Below are 18,031 nucleotides of genomic sequence, written 5' to 3'. Positions count from 1 at the left end.
TCGTAATCGATTATTTTATTTATCTTATAATGTTATAAATAAATATAATATATATAAATTATTATTTAGTGACTATGAAATTTTAGTTTTAATTTTTCTACTTGACAAAATATTATTTTATACATTTTTTTAAATTTTCGCTTCAATATGCAATAAATTTTGAATTTTGCCCAAAATATGCAAAAATATGCAATAACCTTTAAATATGCAGAAATATGCAAAAAAAAATTTCACCATTAGCTTCAAATTATGATGATTCGTGGAGATAACTGACAAAAATCCAAAAATATTAAAAGGAAAAAAATATGCAATTGCATAGAAATCCGCGCTCTATTTATAACGTTATTGCAACTTAGTCAAAAGTAACTTAATTTTTTAACTCATTAGTGCCCAGCCTTGATAATATCAATGAATTCAAATTTAACACATCCATTAATATGACCCACTCGACACTCACTGTACAGCAGAGCAGTACCCACCTGGCAACTTTTTTCTTGTTGATTTTACATAAATTGTCTATAGTTAATTCTAAAATTTTCCAAAAATTGGTTTAACTAAATATCCAAAAAATATATAGCATTATAATATGATATAAATCCTCTACTCAATTATTACTCGATAATCATATAATATATTATTGATCATTGTTGGCTTTACAATTTACAAAAAAATGTTTCAACAAACTTATCGATTTACCAAAATATTTTATCATAATTGTACTATTATTAGGTAAGTAATAGGTATATTATTAATATTTCTAATTCTATTATTCTTACAAGATACAACACGTCAACAACAATAACTACTGCTGCCTGCTATACATACATAATATATTATTTCAATTTTATTTCAGGTGTGCGAGATTTTAGGCAGTCCAATTTCAACATTTCACAAAAATTTATAATATAAACGTAAAAATAAAATATGTATGTTGAGATTATCAGCTTCCCTTTTATTATCTCACTTAAAATTACTCATATAAACCATAATATACTTTTCAAATAGCTAGAAATTCAATGTATTAAGCATCTAAAGCAACCAACTGAAGCCATTTTACCACTATTTAGAGAAAAAAAAGGCAAATATGGTATAAAAGAATTCACTTTAATTCCTAAATTAAAACAATTCCTACAAAATATAATATTATTAATTATTTTTAAATGTAAATTAGTGGATATCTACTGGTACTACAGTGCCCAAATGTGTTTACTGCCTCTTCTAAATTGGATTATTCCTTCTCTGCTGTTATAACCATCAGATCATTTAATATATCATCATGTACAGTGGTTCATAAATAGGTTTTGACTTGTTTGAGAGATGAAAAAAAGTATTTAATAATCAAATATTTTTTCAAGTACCTATTTGAAATATTACTCAATTAGTTTACACTATGAAATTGTTTTTAAGCAAAGCATATGATTTGAAAGTATATAGGTATCTTTTTGTTTAAGCTTTAATTCAAATTTTAGAGTGAACTAGATAGTGGATTATTTACGTTTAATGTTACTAAATCTATTAAAATAAATATATTATACCTATGAAACCAAGTGCAGTGATTAAGATGATGTTAGCACACTATTTTGTTTTCTCTCTCTAACCCATGTTATGTTCACAATAATGATAAAAATTTATAATCATATTAATTTCTAAAATTAGAGTGAAATTACCTCTTATAAAATTTAAAGGCAAGATTATTATCTAGAGCATAATATCATATGTGTTTTATTGTATTTTAATTTTAAAGAGATATATGAGTGTTTTATAATTTAAAATTGTTTGTAAGTCTTTTTACATCTTAAAATTCTCTTAACTCACTTTTAACTTAAATATAATAAAACGCCTATGAGACGCCCTAGATAATAATAATAATAATAATCTTAACTTTAAATTTTATAAGAGGTCATTTCACTCTAATTTGGGAAATTAATATGATTATAATCATTATTGTTAACATAAAATTTGGTATGCTGCTAATGGGTCACAGAGAAAACAAACACTGATGTTGCAATACCTAGCTGCAAGGTATAGGACCACACACATGTATATTTATACAGTATTGCGCATGGTGTACGTGTTACAGTATATTAATTACTATTAACAAGTATCACTAGGGAAAGGTAATTTACTAAAAAGTACTAGAAGAGCCATAGCGAATACTCAAGTGGGACCTTGTAAAAGACGATACAATCTGACCATTTTCTAATATATAAAAGGCTCTCCGAGAGAGATCTCGCACACACTATTTCTGCGCGATGACTATTTGACAGTATTCATGCCAGAGATGTTTGTCTTAAATTGCAACATTACTCTGAGTGTTTAAAATGAGTTAAATACCAGTCCACGTCAATAAACTTATAACAAACTTCGTCAACCGTGATCCACATCTGGATCACAACACTGAGCTTACATCGTCTTAATATCAAAATACATTTTTATTTCGAGCATTTGATACAAAAAACATGCATTCATGATACTGTTCAAATATTTAAAATTAATTATATTCAAGATTTTCAAGGAAGAAATTTGAGTTCAAGATTTTCAAGGAAGAAATTTGAGTTCAAGAGCGTTCAAGAAGTTATATGTGCAATATACAAGCGATACGTATCGGACTCAGACTTCGATACGAGCCTTTTACGTAACTATTCCATATCGATAGGTAGGTACGTATCGAATTTTTTTTCTTGAAAATCTCCATTGAAAACAATATTGGATAACGCAAAAATTATTTGAATGCACAGATTATTGCACTTACCGAGCTGTTATTATAGAACTTTATGGATTATGGAAGCCTCTAACAGCGCACTTGGTAGCCACACTTATTACTCGAAATGTATAAACTTGAAAAGTTAAAACATAAGGACAATAACAATACGTACTATTGAATATTGATTTAGAAATGCTTTCTCAAGAGGAGAGGACGTCGACCGACATGATATTATTGTCGCTTATCAATAAATGATATTATAATGTCGGAGGTCCGACATCAGCGTGAAGTTATATTCGTTACACTACCGCATCTCACCGTATCCCCAGCGGCGGTCGCGGAGGTGACAAGCCGCCGGAGGACAAGGTGGTGGTGTTCGAGGTGGTGCCACGTAAACGCCACGTCAACGCGTCGGCGGCTCGCGCGGAAGGTGCTTATCACTGGAGAGTGAATCTGATAATAAAACTGACGAAAAAAATTAAACACGGCAATATCAAAAGGATGCTCTACTCGTGCCGACATTTTGTTTGCCTAATAGAGTTTCAATAGTGTGCGGATGTGCTGTCCGTTTTGATGTTAGATTGAACTGACCTCTTATAAAATTTTTAGCGAATTTTCGACACATTCATTTTCATGCAAGATGATAATAATAATTTATGGGTTCCTAATTACTTTTCCGGTGAAATGTCATAAATCAAAAATGTTCGTAATAATATGTCGCTTGAAAAATTAAAATATCGAATAGAAGCCAACGCTTAAGGGGCCTGGTCGCGACTTTTCAAATTCCCCGCAATTCTATAAAATTTGAAAATTAAATTTTATATTTTAGTTGCCTCCTCAATTATAAGACTTTTCCGCTAATCTACTACCCAATACCTATTTAGGGGGGGGGGGGGTTGATAGGGTGTATTATATCGACCAAAACACACTTTACAGTAAAAACTCTCACACCTCGTAGATTGGTCCGAATTCCGTATTTTTTTTTTTTTTTTTGTTAGATAGAAGAACATTTTTTACAGGGCGCATTAGACTTCGATTTTTGATTACGTTGCTAAAAATAAATAATAATACAAAAACTAAAAAGTTGTAAAAATGGGCTGAGATCAAACTTGTAATATAAGATTTCGAAAAATAATTTTGAAAATCCAAGTCCAATGCGCCCTGCAATAAGTCTTTCTCTATTTAACAAAAAAAAATTACGGAAATCGGACCAATCTACGAGGCGTGAGAGTTTTTCCTGTAAGGCATGTTTTTGAGCAAAAAACAGGTCGCGCGCAGGCCCCTTAGCACACCTGATAATGTTCTTACGACACAATGTTGTATGCGTCTGATTTTTGTTATTTTGTTATTATTAAAAAAAATTTTAATCATTGATAGATGAAGCTCATGAGGCAATTAATATAATATGTCTGTTCCTTTTGATATTGCTTTGTTATATTTAATTTTGTTAATTTATAGTATAATATTATAAGCTCTAAAAAAAAAAACTATTCTGTGAATCCAAGTCCTAAACAGAAAGAAATACTTACATAATTTATGTGCCAAACTATATTTTTACCAATTTATATTCATTATTCCATACAATATGGATAGTTTTGCTACCTAATTAACAAAAGCAATAATTAATATTTCAAGGATGAATTTTTTGGTTCAACAAATTAATGAATTGTTGTTTAAGTAGGTATAGAGGGTATATTATACTATATAGGGAAAATATTACGCGGAACGCTCAAAATAAAATATTAATCACAGTAATCCCTTACCTTTTCGTGCCAATTCAAACCTGGGGGTCTGTATCGCTTTTATAATATTATATGATATTATAATTGTATCTAATGGCTATTTGTAAATAGGTAATATAACAGTTAATATGATATTGCCATAGGCACAAATTGACTAAATTTTGTGGGGGGACTCAAGCCTCCCTCCCCTTATACCGTATTGCTTAATACCACAGAATTCAAAAATTAGTACTAATTACTAGATTTTGAACTGGGGGGACTTGACCAACATTTGGGGGGACTAAGTCCCCCAAGTCACCCCCTATTTTCGGCTTGCGCCAATGATGGTACCTATCTACCCACTTACTAAACATAATACCATATAATACATTTATAATACAGTTATAATACATTTTTTAATCTAGTTGTTATGAATCTAGGACAAAATATCCAAATGTATCCGTTTTTTCCGAAAATAAGTACATTTCACTTCACTTTCTAATAAAATTAGCTCAAATATCAATTAATTATTTAATTATAAAAATATACCTAATTATATAATAATAATATAAATATAAATAATAAATATATTATATTGTTATATAATATATAAATTACGTTAGTAGTAATAATATCACAAAATAGACTGCACACACATTAGTCAAATAATCAAATAATATAATACACTATTTTTTAAAAATTTAGAAAAATGTTTTTAAAAAATTTCTAAAAAAACTAGCTCGTAAAATTAATTCAACCTATATACGCTGTATTACTAATAGTAAAATAAATTGCAATAAAAAGTAACAATATCACAAATTATATTGCACACACATTAGTCAAATTATATAAAATAAAATGTAAAATAATTTGTAAAAAAAATTACTAACTACACTATTTTCTAAAATTTTAGAAAAACGTACATCATTGTAAAATCAATACATTTATCGCTCACATTGTACGCCGTACATATCTATTATACATTTTTTTATTTATAAAATTTTAGTTCTTTTGTCAAAATGCTAGAAAATTATTTTACGTTTTAACTATGCATTTTATTTTATATTATTTGAGTATTATACTAATGTTTGCGCAGTATATTTTGTGATATTTGAGCTAATTTTATTAGAAAGTAAATTAGTAAAATGTAATCCACTAATTTTCGTAAATCGGATATTTTGTCCATGGATATTTTGACAGTTGGATGTTTTGGTCGATTACCAGTTGTTATACTATAGGTAAAGATGTGAGTTCAGTAAATTTACCCGGTAAAATGTATGGGTAAAAGTAAATTTACGTAAATTTTACCGAGTTTTTTTTTACCATTGAAAAAAATTTAGTGACCCCTTATTTTAAATGTTTTTAGAAGCGGAATAAGTTTTATTTAGGTAGCCAGACTAGCCACTAGCCAATACGACTTTAAAATGCAGAGCGACTGTATTTTAGCTTGGGTATAATCATCTATATATATACATTAATTTAAAAGTAAACACTAAGTGTTATGTGTGACTATGGTAGTGACTTAGGTCTTAGGTACTTACGTTAATACTTACTGCCTAGTAGTACACTTACACTGTATTAAACATGGACAAATAATCGTGTTCAATACTATAATGGTTGTATATTTCCATGTTTTATTGTTTTATTTTTTTAATTCAATTCAACATACACTCGCCTAGTTAAATTAATATGTTCCGAATTTTAATTACATTTCAATATTATTATTATGTACCTATCGGCGTATTGCTGTGTTATTTAGTACCTATTCTGCAAACAGTTTTGTAATTTATTTAAATTTTATTTTTTTTTAAAAGATGTTTGGTTTATTTTTTTATTTGTTCTGTTGTTTATTATAAGCTATTAATTTTTGTTTTATTTTGATAAATGCAATTATATCAAAAACATACAAGTAGGTACATTTTGTTGATATTGAAGTTATTTTTATAGTTGAATACAAGTTTCACAAGTTTCTGCAATTCTGAAGGAAATAAGTAATAGTTTTTTCCAAAGAGCCATTTAAAATTGTAGGTATAGACAATAGTCATATAGGAATAGGTTAGATAGGTTGATAGGTAAAAAGGAAAAAATCTAATTTGTCTTACATTTGAACGCTCCATAAAAACGTTAAAAAAGGTAAGAAATTTGGTACGTAAGATTTATTTGAAAATTGAATAAAAATTACACGTAAAAATTTACCAATTTACCGATTTTTACGTAAATTTTACCGGTAAATTCCACATCTCTAACTATAGGTACTCAAGTGTATATTTCGTCTTAAACTAATCGAAATTCTTATATCGCCGATTGGCAACGATAGGCGTTTATTCTAATTTTATGTTATATTTCTAATAAATGAAAATACATAAATCATAATCGCGCAGTTGAACGTCGGCCCGCGTGGCATCATAATATTATTTTTATTGTTATCGTGGCTCGCTGGGTTTGGGCCGCTGACCGGTGGGCGCGTCACCAAACGGTACCGCGACAACCGACAAATGTTATTGAACTTGTCATGATTTTATCAATACTCTGTGCTCAGCACTCGCGACCCAGACCGAGGGCGCGGTACGCGGACCAGGTTGCGCGCCGGTGGCCCACGAAATCTCGTTGACGCGTTTGAGCACACCACCCCACCCGGCACCGGCATCGATGGTCGGGCGGCGAGCAGGCGAACGACGTTCCGCACCCGCTCCGTTCGTTCCGCAGCTGCCAGCTGCTGCCGCATCGACCCCGCCGTTCCACCGACCCCCAACCACAGCCACCGCCATCGTTTCACCGCCGCGTTTTTGTTCCGCCGTCGGGCGACCCTCGTCCCTCGGTGCATCGTGTTCGTCGGTGGTTACCGTAGCGACCGTTTTGATGGTTTACGTTGATTGTACAGAGCGTTCTACACCGTATCACAGTGGCGTAACTGGGAATGTTTCAATGGGGGGGGGGGGATCAAAATAGATTTGTATGGCAAACTTGTGGAGGGCTTTACATCATCAGATTTTTCTATGTTTTCCTTAAATAATAAACAAGAAAATGTGTAGGTAAAATTATTATTAAATATCAGGTATTATTAATTATTATTATAAATCATTAAATTCTATATTTTTTTAATAAACTTTTTTATAAAAATTAATATGACATATTATTAGTACCTAATAGTTTATTAAATAAACTGCAGTGACTGCACTGCAGTATGCACTGCATTAATAATAACTGTATAAAATAGTCATACATATTTTTGTACGATTTTAAAACATTTAATTCCGGGCCTAATAATGTTAAGTATTTTGAATAATTTAAAATTGTAATACTTACGTCAAGTCCAAGCTTCTTTAAAAAAAAATTCAATGGAGTACTATACAAGTAGCTGGTAATTTACTTGATTTTTGCTCCATTTTTCTTTTAGCTTATAAAAATAAAATCAATTACTAAGTTGTGTGACACTGACTATGAGGGAATGACACGGTGTATACCTACTGTGTAGTGTCTATATACGTAATCGCAATAATCAATGTATAGCGTCGGTGAGCGTTCGTATAGTATTACTATTCGTTCTACGAAATGTAAATCTTGAAGTTACATTTTTATTATTATATAGGCGTGACTAGACTTATAATCGGCAGAGGCAGCCTGGCTAATAACCGGCGCTACCTTATTAGTGATGTAAAAAAAGCCCTATACAACCAAAGCCGTTTTTATTAAGCCCCCTCCAAAATTAAATATTTACATAATTTAAAAAAAGTCTAAATTATCTATTTAGGTACAATAATAATCTACAGTAACTTCAGAAATATTATTCATCTACAGCCTTGGATTAGGTACCTACACCACCTACTGGGCACCTAGCTACAAATCAAAAATAATACAACGCAATAATATCAATAATACTTAGATGCGTACTGTACCGTCGTCATCTGTCTCAAGTCTTTACGGTAGGGTTTTCCGATTTCGGAAGTCGGGAAATCAATCTTTGTAAGTAAATGATAATTATAACGATAACCACAAAAAAATCAAGTTTAAAAAAAAAAAGAAATGTTGTAACCCTTCCGATTTAAAACTCAGTAGATCGGCACCTTTCAAAAATTGCAGAGGCAGCCCAAGCACCCTAGGCTGCCACCGTAGACACGCCTATGATTATATTATGTTTTTGGAACGGTGGTTTTTACCATTATCGAATTACTTACTGTCCATAATCTATATGCATGTATTGTGTAGGAAGTATAGGTACTGTAATTTGGTGCAGTGTGTGGCAGGGCACCCAGTGTTTATTAATAAATAAGTATTAAAATGAATCAGACCATTCATTTTGAAATATGCTTACCGTTTACCGTGCAAATATTTTTATAACTGGGTAATATTTATACCAAAACAACTAAACATTATATGTTTTTTCTAGTTTCGTAATAATTTATAACTCTGTATTTGAACTATTTGTAGGTATAAGACAATATAATATGAATACAACTCATGGGGGGATCTATCCCCCATATCCTCCCCCGTAATTACGCCCCTGCCGTATCACTCCGCGTGAGTGCGCAACTATATTATAATTCTCTTCTGTTTTTTTGTTTGTTGTCGACTACCGACCTACCTATACCTACTTCCTAGGCTATATCCATTTTTAATTTTTCGAATTTTATTTTAGACTCAAAGGCATCGAATCTGATAATCGAAAAATATGGTTTGGTTGACAATATTCGATCGTAAGTATTGATTCGATCGATATTTTTTTTTTTTAGGACTCTAATGAATACTTATCGATAGTGTTGTAAAGTATTTGAGTAAAAGCATTCATTAGGTACCTAATTTTTCTTTATTGAATACTTTTTTAAATATACTTTTTGTTACCATTGAATGTTTTTATTTTATTTTTTTAATTCTTAATTTGTTAAAATGCTTATAATCCTCGTTAAATAAAAATACCGTTCCGTCGTGATTATCCTTCCAAAAATATAATTTATTATAATTTATATATTTGGGTATCATTTATGAACAATATTCGATGTCGGTTTTTGTTAATTAATATAGGTAGTCAATTAATAAATATTTTTTTCTCGGGGAACCAGTTTATCGTCGACGACGATCGAAACGGTACGTCAGTATCAGAATTTGCTCATTAAGTCAATAACAAAATATATATTATGCAATGAGCTTTTACTCATAGTTTCAGATGTTATAATTTATAATTTGACAGTATAAAGATATTATTACTGATTATTAGTAGGTACTACCTGTTTACCAAGAAATTGGTTATCAATATCGTCACTAACGTTTATCGTCGACTACGTTCGATATGGGATATCCAAATACATGTATAGTTTTATACTAATTTATTATATAAATCTCTGCAGGGACGGACTGCCAGTGTTGGGAATTATAGAGATAAATATTATAGTGCCCCTACAAAATTATAAAACCAATGTTAGTAAAATTCTAATAATATGATATAAATTATTTATAAAATTAGAAGAATATTATATTTCTTGTTATTATTGCAGTCAACGACGGTATTACAATAATACGAGAACATGCATGCGGGAGTGCACTATACATCGTTCTCTACTAGCCAAAATAAATCATAATGAGCATAGGTATTAAAATTAATTAGGTATAGGTTTATTACCCAATCCATTTTAAAAATAAATAAAAAAAACAATTTTTAATAATAATAATAATTATTAAAAATGATTGTACCCATAGGTACAGATTTTAATTTATGGGACTTTCAACAATAACTTTACTATAAATTATAATATTACCTATATTACGTAAAATTTGATTTGACTTACCTTTAAAAAGATGAGGTTATGATTGTTTACAATGTTTCGAAAGTCATCTTTCAACTTGACAATACAAAATACAATTAATTAACTAGTATTTATATTTTATATAATATCAGTAATATCACAGAAGACAGTCTTGTTAGTCGCGGACGAAAACAGTATATTTTTAAAAAATATAACAATAATAATTAATAATACATCGAATTATATCTTATACTAGCTGCCCGACCTTCCTCCGGAAGAAATTATTTTTTTATAATTTAATTTAAAAACATATGACTATTTTTTGGCTATACAAATAATATATTATAATTACATATTGTAGTTATTATTATTGCTAATTTCTGCAAATTATATATTATCCTACATCTTGAATTCAACAACTGGAGTAGTGGAGTGGTAAATTTTATTCTTTTTTATTATAGAGATAAGTTAGAAAAAAATGTAACAATAAATTATTTGTGAAATTAATAATATATATTTCAAATGGAAAAATGCAAGTGCAAAAAAATAAATAAATAATTAATAATAATAATAATAATAATAATAATAATAATAAGTAAATAAACAAACAAACCGGTTTCCTTCGTCTCCAAAATCAAGTTAAATTCTTATGTATATAGATTATAAGCAACACGGCGGCCGGGGCTGGCTGGCAGCGGGCAGCTAAATTTCTATTTATATAGATACCTACTGTTTCTTAGAACGGCTAAATAAAATTTTAGTTACGATTATTTTCGTTTTGACGTATTATTTATGTTATATTCTATAAATTTTAAATCGACCAAAAACTATTATTATAATATAAAAATCGTAATAAGTTACTTATACAACCAAATTGTCAACCTTAGCCCATAATTCGATTATTCGACCGGCCCATCGAGACATTTCCCGATCTCCCGATCTACCAGTCTGTCCCTGACTCTCTCTCTCTGTAGAAAAAAGTTAATTTTTGTGATTTAACTAGGTATCACTAAAAAAGAACCAACATGACTAATCAGCACTTTGATTATGGAACGAATCATGTGTTTAAAATGCAATAAACAAATTTTTGATTATAACAAATTATATCAGATCTAATAGATTTTTTTTTTCGTATTTGAAGATTATTTCAAATACTTCTAAAAAGTATTTGAGGAGTCCTCAAATACTTCGCTATTTATAGTATTTGGTTGGTATTTTAAATACTTTATTTTAAAATAACACTACCTATTGATTTTATAATGATGATGTGTGTTTTTCATTTTATTTTTGTATATTATGATGTCAGCACTTATTAGGCCAGTAAAAATGCTTCGATTTTCTTCAACAGCATCTTTTCTGGTAAGAAAGTGAATCTAGTTGGTACTCGGTGGTGAAAGTAAAAAATTCACAAAATTTTCAAAAAAACAGATTTTTTATTTACTGTAGGTAAATTTTAAAAAAATAACCGTAGATACATGAAATTTTTACTGAACATTTATACCTACATAATAGCAATTTCTATGCACAATAGAATTTTAATATTAAAATATTAAAATATTAACTTTTTTTTTTAATTAGTTCTATAAAATATTTTATGAACGTTCAAAAAACTTGAATATGTAATACAATGACCCTCGTAAGTTGTTTTTAGTGTAAATTAAAAACAAAGTTTAATAACGAAGCTTCGAAAATGTAATATAAGTTTTTCTACATGTAACACACAAAAATCTATACCGGAATGTCAAATTAAATATTTACGAGCGTTTGACATTGGATATTCACCCGTAAATTAAGGGTCCCCGATGCAAGTTTTTCAAATTTTCCATAATTCTATAAAATTTGAAAATTAAATTTTATATTTTAGTTGCCACCTCAATTTATTATAAGACTAATCCACTAATCTACTACCCAGTACCTATTTAGGGGAGGTTGATAGGGTATATTATATCGAAAAAATGACTTTACGGGAATAACTCTCCAGCTTTGTAGAATTTTCAGATTTTGATGACTATCTTTTTATCTAAAAGAAGAAGTCTTCCTACAGCCCGCATCGATTTCTAATTTTGTATTTTATTTCAAATAATTGTATTAAAAAAATTGTAAAAAATGCTTTTTATCTTGTATTTTTTTAGACATATTATAACGTTTGAGAATAAAATATCGAAAAACAGAGGTCGATGTGTGCTGTAGAATATTTCCCTATAACAATTAAAAAAAAAAAAAAAATTATGAAATTTGGTTTATTCGACAAGGCGGTATCGTTATTCCCGCAGTGTATTTTTGAGGACAAAATAGTATCGGCACCAGGCGCTTTAACAAATTTTTCTAATTCGTTGTCATTCAAAACTAGGGCGTAGGTGCCTGAAGTTTACACCAAATGTTTATTTTATCATTTCCTATACTTGATAATATTATCAGAATGTTTTGACACGTATTGGGTTGTTTACGCGTCGTTTACGGACATTTTCAATTACAACATTATTCTTAGGTAGTCAAAGGACTTAAAAATGTAATACAGCGTTTCTCCATAAGTTTGATGTTTTTAAAAATTAAAAAAAAAATTGTGCGTAAATCCACAATTATTTTTTATGGGCGTATTAATTTAAAATATTGACATAATTCATCAAAGTCACGAAAATTGGCAAATTATTTCATAAATATTTCATAGTTAATTCATAAATATATTTCTATTTATGTCAAAGCTTTGAAAATGCAATACATGATTCCCCAATTATTGTTTTCCTACGTTTATCAAAAAAAATAAAAGTTTACCGGCGAGTCAAATTAATTTGTATGAGTTATGACTCGCACTACTCAACGAATAGTGACTCAACTCAAAAAAAGCACAACTGTTGGTAATCAGCTATTTAAGGTTTAAAAAATACATTAAAAATCTAATTGTTTAATTGTATTATTACGTGTTTATGCTGTTTTCATATCTATGGTTAATTACATTTGTCTTGCGGTTGATGTTGTAAAAGGATGAATTATTATTGATGTTATTATGTTAAGCAGCCGGATTCCCACGACTGGTGTACTCGTCAAATACACCAATAATTGCACATTTGACCAGTGCACGATTAGGGTGTTCACACGACTGGTGTACTTGACAAGTAAGCCAATACTTGAGCACTTGTACAAGTAGCCAAGTACACTGTTCCCACAGCTGGCTGTTATAGCAAATATTGGTGGTGGGGGGGGGGCACATTTTAATGATGATTTAATATTTTATTTTTATAATATTTTTACTTTTTTGTTTTTGTGAATTTTAAGTTAGAAATTTGTATTCCTAATCGTTGTGCGGTAAAGACTTACCTACTAAATAGTTAATTATTTAAAATTATAATTTAATCAATAATTTATCGGACCATGATAAGTAGTGCTCGAATTGGTGGGTTGGGGTACGTATGAGGATGGAGTACTCCAACTATTTTTTCAGAAATGTTAGCGTACTCCTACTATTATTTTTAAGGGGAACGTAGGGGGCACTTTATTATTCTGCATTTTTACCAAAATGCGCAAGATACCATCAGAATTTATCTTATGTAATATGGATTATTTCATGCGACTACGGAATACGGATCTATAAATTAGTTAATATTAACTAATTATTAGTAAGCTATTAACTATTGATTAATTTACTTTTATTATCCTTTTGAGTTTTTATTATTTATAACTATAATAATATAGTATAATATTATAGAGTAATATTACCTATGTCGTATATTAACTTGTATTTTTTTTTTAAATGATAATTTATAAATATTTTTCATATGATTTAAAAAGGGTATTTATGAGTGTGTGGGGGCAATGGGGCATAGCCTCCGTGGCTCAATAACGTTTAAAAAGTTATGGGATCTTTCTTTTCTGAAAAGTAAACAGTCCTCCTACTTTAATTTTGCCAAGTCGAGCATGAGTGCACTCATGATAAGTGACAACGACAAAACACTAGTTTGTTCTTCGCATTTATTGTTATGTTCTTATGAGTGGTAAATATTTTAAAAAATGTCAGAAGTCCAAAGAAGAGAAGGTGGTGGATGACGACAATACATCAAATTCGTAACAAGTAACCTCGTTATGTTTTATTTCTATATAGCTACCTAGGTATGTAATAGAATATTAAATAGCCAAATAGTTACCTACTTATTTATTGCTTACTATCTATATTATAAGTTAAAACTGTTTACAGTTTTCATTCACATATTTTACATAGATACAATTAATTAATTAACTAATACTTATATTTTGCTTTTAATTATTTACAACATAATATGTCAATCTCCATTTAATACTTAAACATTATAACAGCATTATATAGCAATCATACAAATATAAACTATATTGCATAGATAATTTACTCTTATTCGTGCATGTGAGTATGTACTACCTACGTTCTACGGATCCACATCCACATGTCAATTTGATACAATGTAGCTACTAAGTAATTAAGTTAAATAGGTACTTACTTATATATTATTAGTAATATGTAACTACATTCAAATTTGAAGTTAAAATATCTATCAAAAAATAGCTTGAAACATTTTTTTTATGAATTTTTAACTTAAAATAATTAGTATACCTATATATTTGATTTTTACGAATTTTGACTAAATTCGAACTTCAGACGCTTATAAAAAATTACTGTGGGTATTAACGTTTTTTTATTAAATTCTTAACATACGAGGTACCTTGTATTACATTTTTAAATTTTTGACAGTGCAAACATTTTTTTATTGAAATTATTTAAAAAAAACTCCTAATAAACAATGATTGGACATGCATAGGAATAATATAGAAATAGCTCAAAATGAATCATTAATTTTGAAAGGTTTTTTTATGGATAATGCTTATCGTTCTGTGAAAATTTCATGAATCTACGGTCATTTTTTATAGAGTTCCACCAAAATCCAAAATCGATTTAAACCAATTTTACGTAAAAATTTCCGTTTTTCCTTAATTTTTTTTCCGGTGCTTTTGGAAACTAGATAGGTACTTGGAATTATAAATGTTGACCTCACGAATGCACCAACTAGATTCACTTTCACACTGGAAAAGATACTGAAGTTGAAAATAGAAGCATTATTTCGAACACTTATCATGTACATCACAGACAAGAAATATATTTTTTAAAAATCACCCACACATCTATATAAAATCATTACATTCATCGCTTCGATCAGAATCTAAAAATATATGGTCATTTCAAAACTAGAAGTAATTGTGCTTTAAGAATACTGATTCTGTTAAATAACATTTTTGTTTTAAAAAATTATTTAAAAAATGTTGCGTCATAATATTTTTAAATCTTATTTTAAAACCTTAAATTTTTAACTATTTTTATTTTAGTATATACCTACTTATAGGTAATAGCCTATAGGATACCCACTGAGATGAAAAATAATCATATTATTATTGTATATTATATTAAATAATAAATAAGACAATTTTTTTTTATATATTTCTTATTAATGAACATAATTATAGGTATGTATAATACTTTAGAGTTTAAATATTTTAAATAATTATTCTAAATCTAATTAAACGTGTATACCTACAATTTACGCAAATTTTACTTTATTTTAAAAAAATATTGTTTTACCATATAATTTACGTAATATTATGTCAAATACTTAAAATAAAATTTAAAACTATTTTGTAAATTTCTAAGATTCCTCAAAACTCGGAAGATTGGAAAATTATGGAGAAAGATTTTTCTGAAAAATGGACCTTTCGTCATTGTTGTGGATCCATGGATAACAAAAATTATAAATAAACACAAATATTAAACACAAATCACAAATATTGTTATTCAGTCACCTATACATAGGTAGCGATTCGGAATACGTTTGGAACAATTTCTTTAGTATCTCGAGTGATGAGAAAACCAATGTTACTCGAACCCGAAAATGTAATAATTAATATAACCTTAACCTGTTTAAGAAAAAGTAAAACTTCCTCTTTAAAAATTTTTACCGAATGGGTTATTTGATATCAAGTATGAGGAAGGACAGATTATTCCTAGTTGGTACGTAGGTTAGTTAGGTAGGTACCTGTCATACTATGATACCAAAATTATGTTATTATTTTTTATTAATTTAATTTGTATATTACCTATCATAATATATTATTTGTATATAATGCATTGTACCCATTCATAATAAAACGTAAGTAAGTCATATAAAATAAGTAGTAAATAAGTAGTACAATTCTAACAAAAAATGCTAATCGTCAACCAATATCGATCTCAAACATGTGCATAGTGCATATAAACATTGTCAATTATAAAAATAAAAAAAAATTCAAACAATATTGTTAATACATTGATGTACAATAAAAAATTATTAAATTATAGAATTTGTATTATTAATACCTACTATAACTTTCTCCTCTGAACCAAAGTTATCATGCTACTGTTTTTCCTGGTCTACACGAACCAGTCGTGGGATCAGTAGTACAAGTATATTGGCTGTTCCTTTGGCTTGTGTCACATTTACCAACAATCATCGGGAATGGCACCGGTGACAAATAATTGTACAAGTATACCTATCCGACGACATGGAAAGTAACCACGAGTACCAAATATTAGCCAATTACACCTAAGTGGTGGGAATGCGGCTTTATATTAACAAATACTTTAAAAGGTGGGCAAGTGGATGCATGGGCGCCCGCAGGGGGGGGGCAAAGGGGCTATTGCCCCTACTGGGAATTTTTTTAAGCTATTGTTTATTTAATGCCACGGCGCCACGCATATTAATTATAACATAATTATATTGATTCAATTGAGATTCATTTATGAAGTTATGTAAAAATTATTGTATTTTTAGATAATCTAAACAAATAATCTTTAATGTATTCATTAGTTTACAATGTTTATAATAATCAGGTCTACGAAACTCCGTGTATTGGCCGAATTTGGTGATTCTAGCCATCTTGGCTCTAACATCATATTGGTGTGGCAAACGTTTCCGTGATAATAATGCATTTCTATGGTACTTGATTTTGTTTTCATCTATTTTTAGATACACGTTATTTTTCCCCAGAAACGTAGACGGAAGCGATAAATGATAATGACCACAACAATATTTATATGGTTTCATTATGATAGGAACTCATATTTTTCATTTTCGTATCATTTACGTGTCGTATTTTTATACTTTTGAGTTTCGAGTTATAATGTGAGAAAGTGTGTTGATGTTGACTCGTCGCGTTACTACTTATAGTGTGTTAATTATTAATATTAATTTTTAAAATTTGTGTTATAAGTTTTACATTTTTCTGCTAGTGGTTACATTGTAGTAATTAGTTTCTTTTAATCATGAGCAAACGAAATACAACTTTGTATTCATATTTTTCAAAGAAAATTAAATCTAATGATGCTGAAAAAAGTGGTTCGTCACAATCACAGGTTGAAGTAAATATTTATTTATTAATTAAATACTAGAAAAATTTATAATTTGTGACATCTACATTAACATAAATTCAAATAATATTAATATTGTATTGTAAACCTACAAATAAAAGGCCTTATGTGATGATATAATGTTGTTTTTTTCTGTTTAATGTAGGTTAAGCTATTTTAGAATAAAAACACTATAGAAATATATTATGATTTAAAATAATAATTTTGATCTTGCCCCGGGTGGGAATTTATCCTGCGGGCGCCCTTGCATACTACAATAATACGCTTATACCAGTATTCAGTAATCACTATTGCCGTTATCACGTTTTACTAACGTGGTTCTAGTTCCAAAGGGCGCCAGTGAGTAGTTACACAGCTTCAAAAAATATGATACTAAAACTATTTTAGAGGCTGCAAAAATATACGAAAATGATCTTCCGTTAAATGCAATTGTTACATTAAAGGCTGA

General features: G+C 29.1%; 1 protein-coding gene across 1 annotated transcript in view; it reads right to left on the bottom strand.

The window, feature by feature from the left end:
* LOC103308416 (microprocessor complex subunit DGCR8-like) overlaps positions 1-2,917 on the bottom strand; it is an 11,713-nt gene extending 8,796 nt beyond the window's left edge. Inside the window, exon 1 of the mRNA XM_016801926.2 lies at positions 2,753-2,917. The gene's annotated coding sequence lies outside the window, so the exon portion shown is untranslated. The remainder of the gene's footprint in view (positions 1-2,752) is intronic.
* Between the last annotated feature and the right edge of the window lie 15,114 nt (positions 2,918-18,031).

The sequence above is a fragment of the Acyrthosiphon pisum genome, chromosome X, assembly GCF_005508785.2.
Source record: "Acyrthosiphon pisum isolate AL4f chromosome X, pea_aphid_22Mar2018_4r6ur, whole genome shotgun sequence".
Classification (NCBI taxonomy): domain Eukaryota; kingdom Metazoa; phylum Arthropoda; class Insecta; order Hemiptera; family Aphididae; genus Acyrthosiphon; species Acyrthosiphon pisum.
This window is presented reverse-complemented; position numbering and strand designations above follow the sequence as displayed.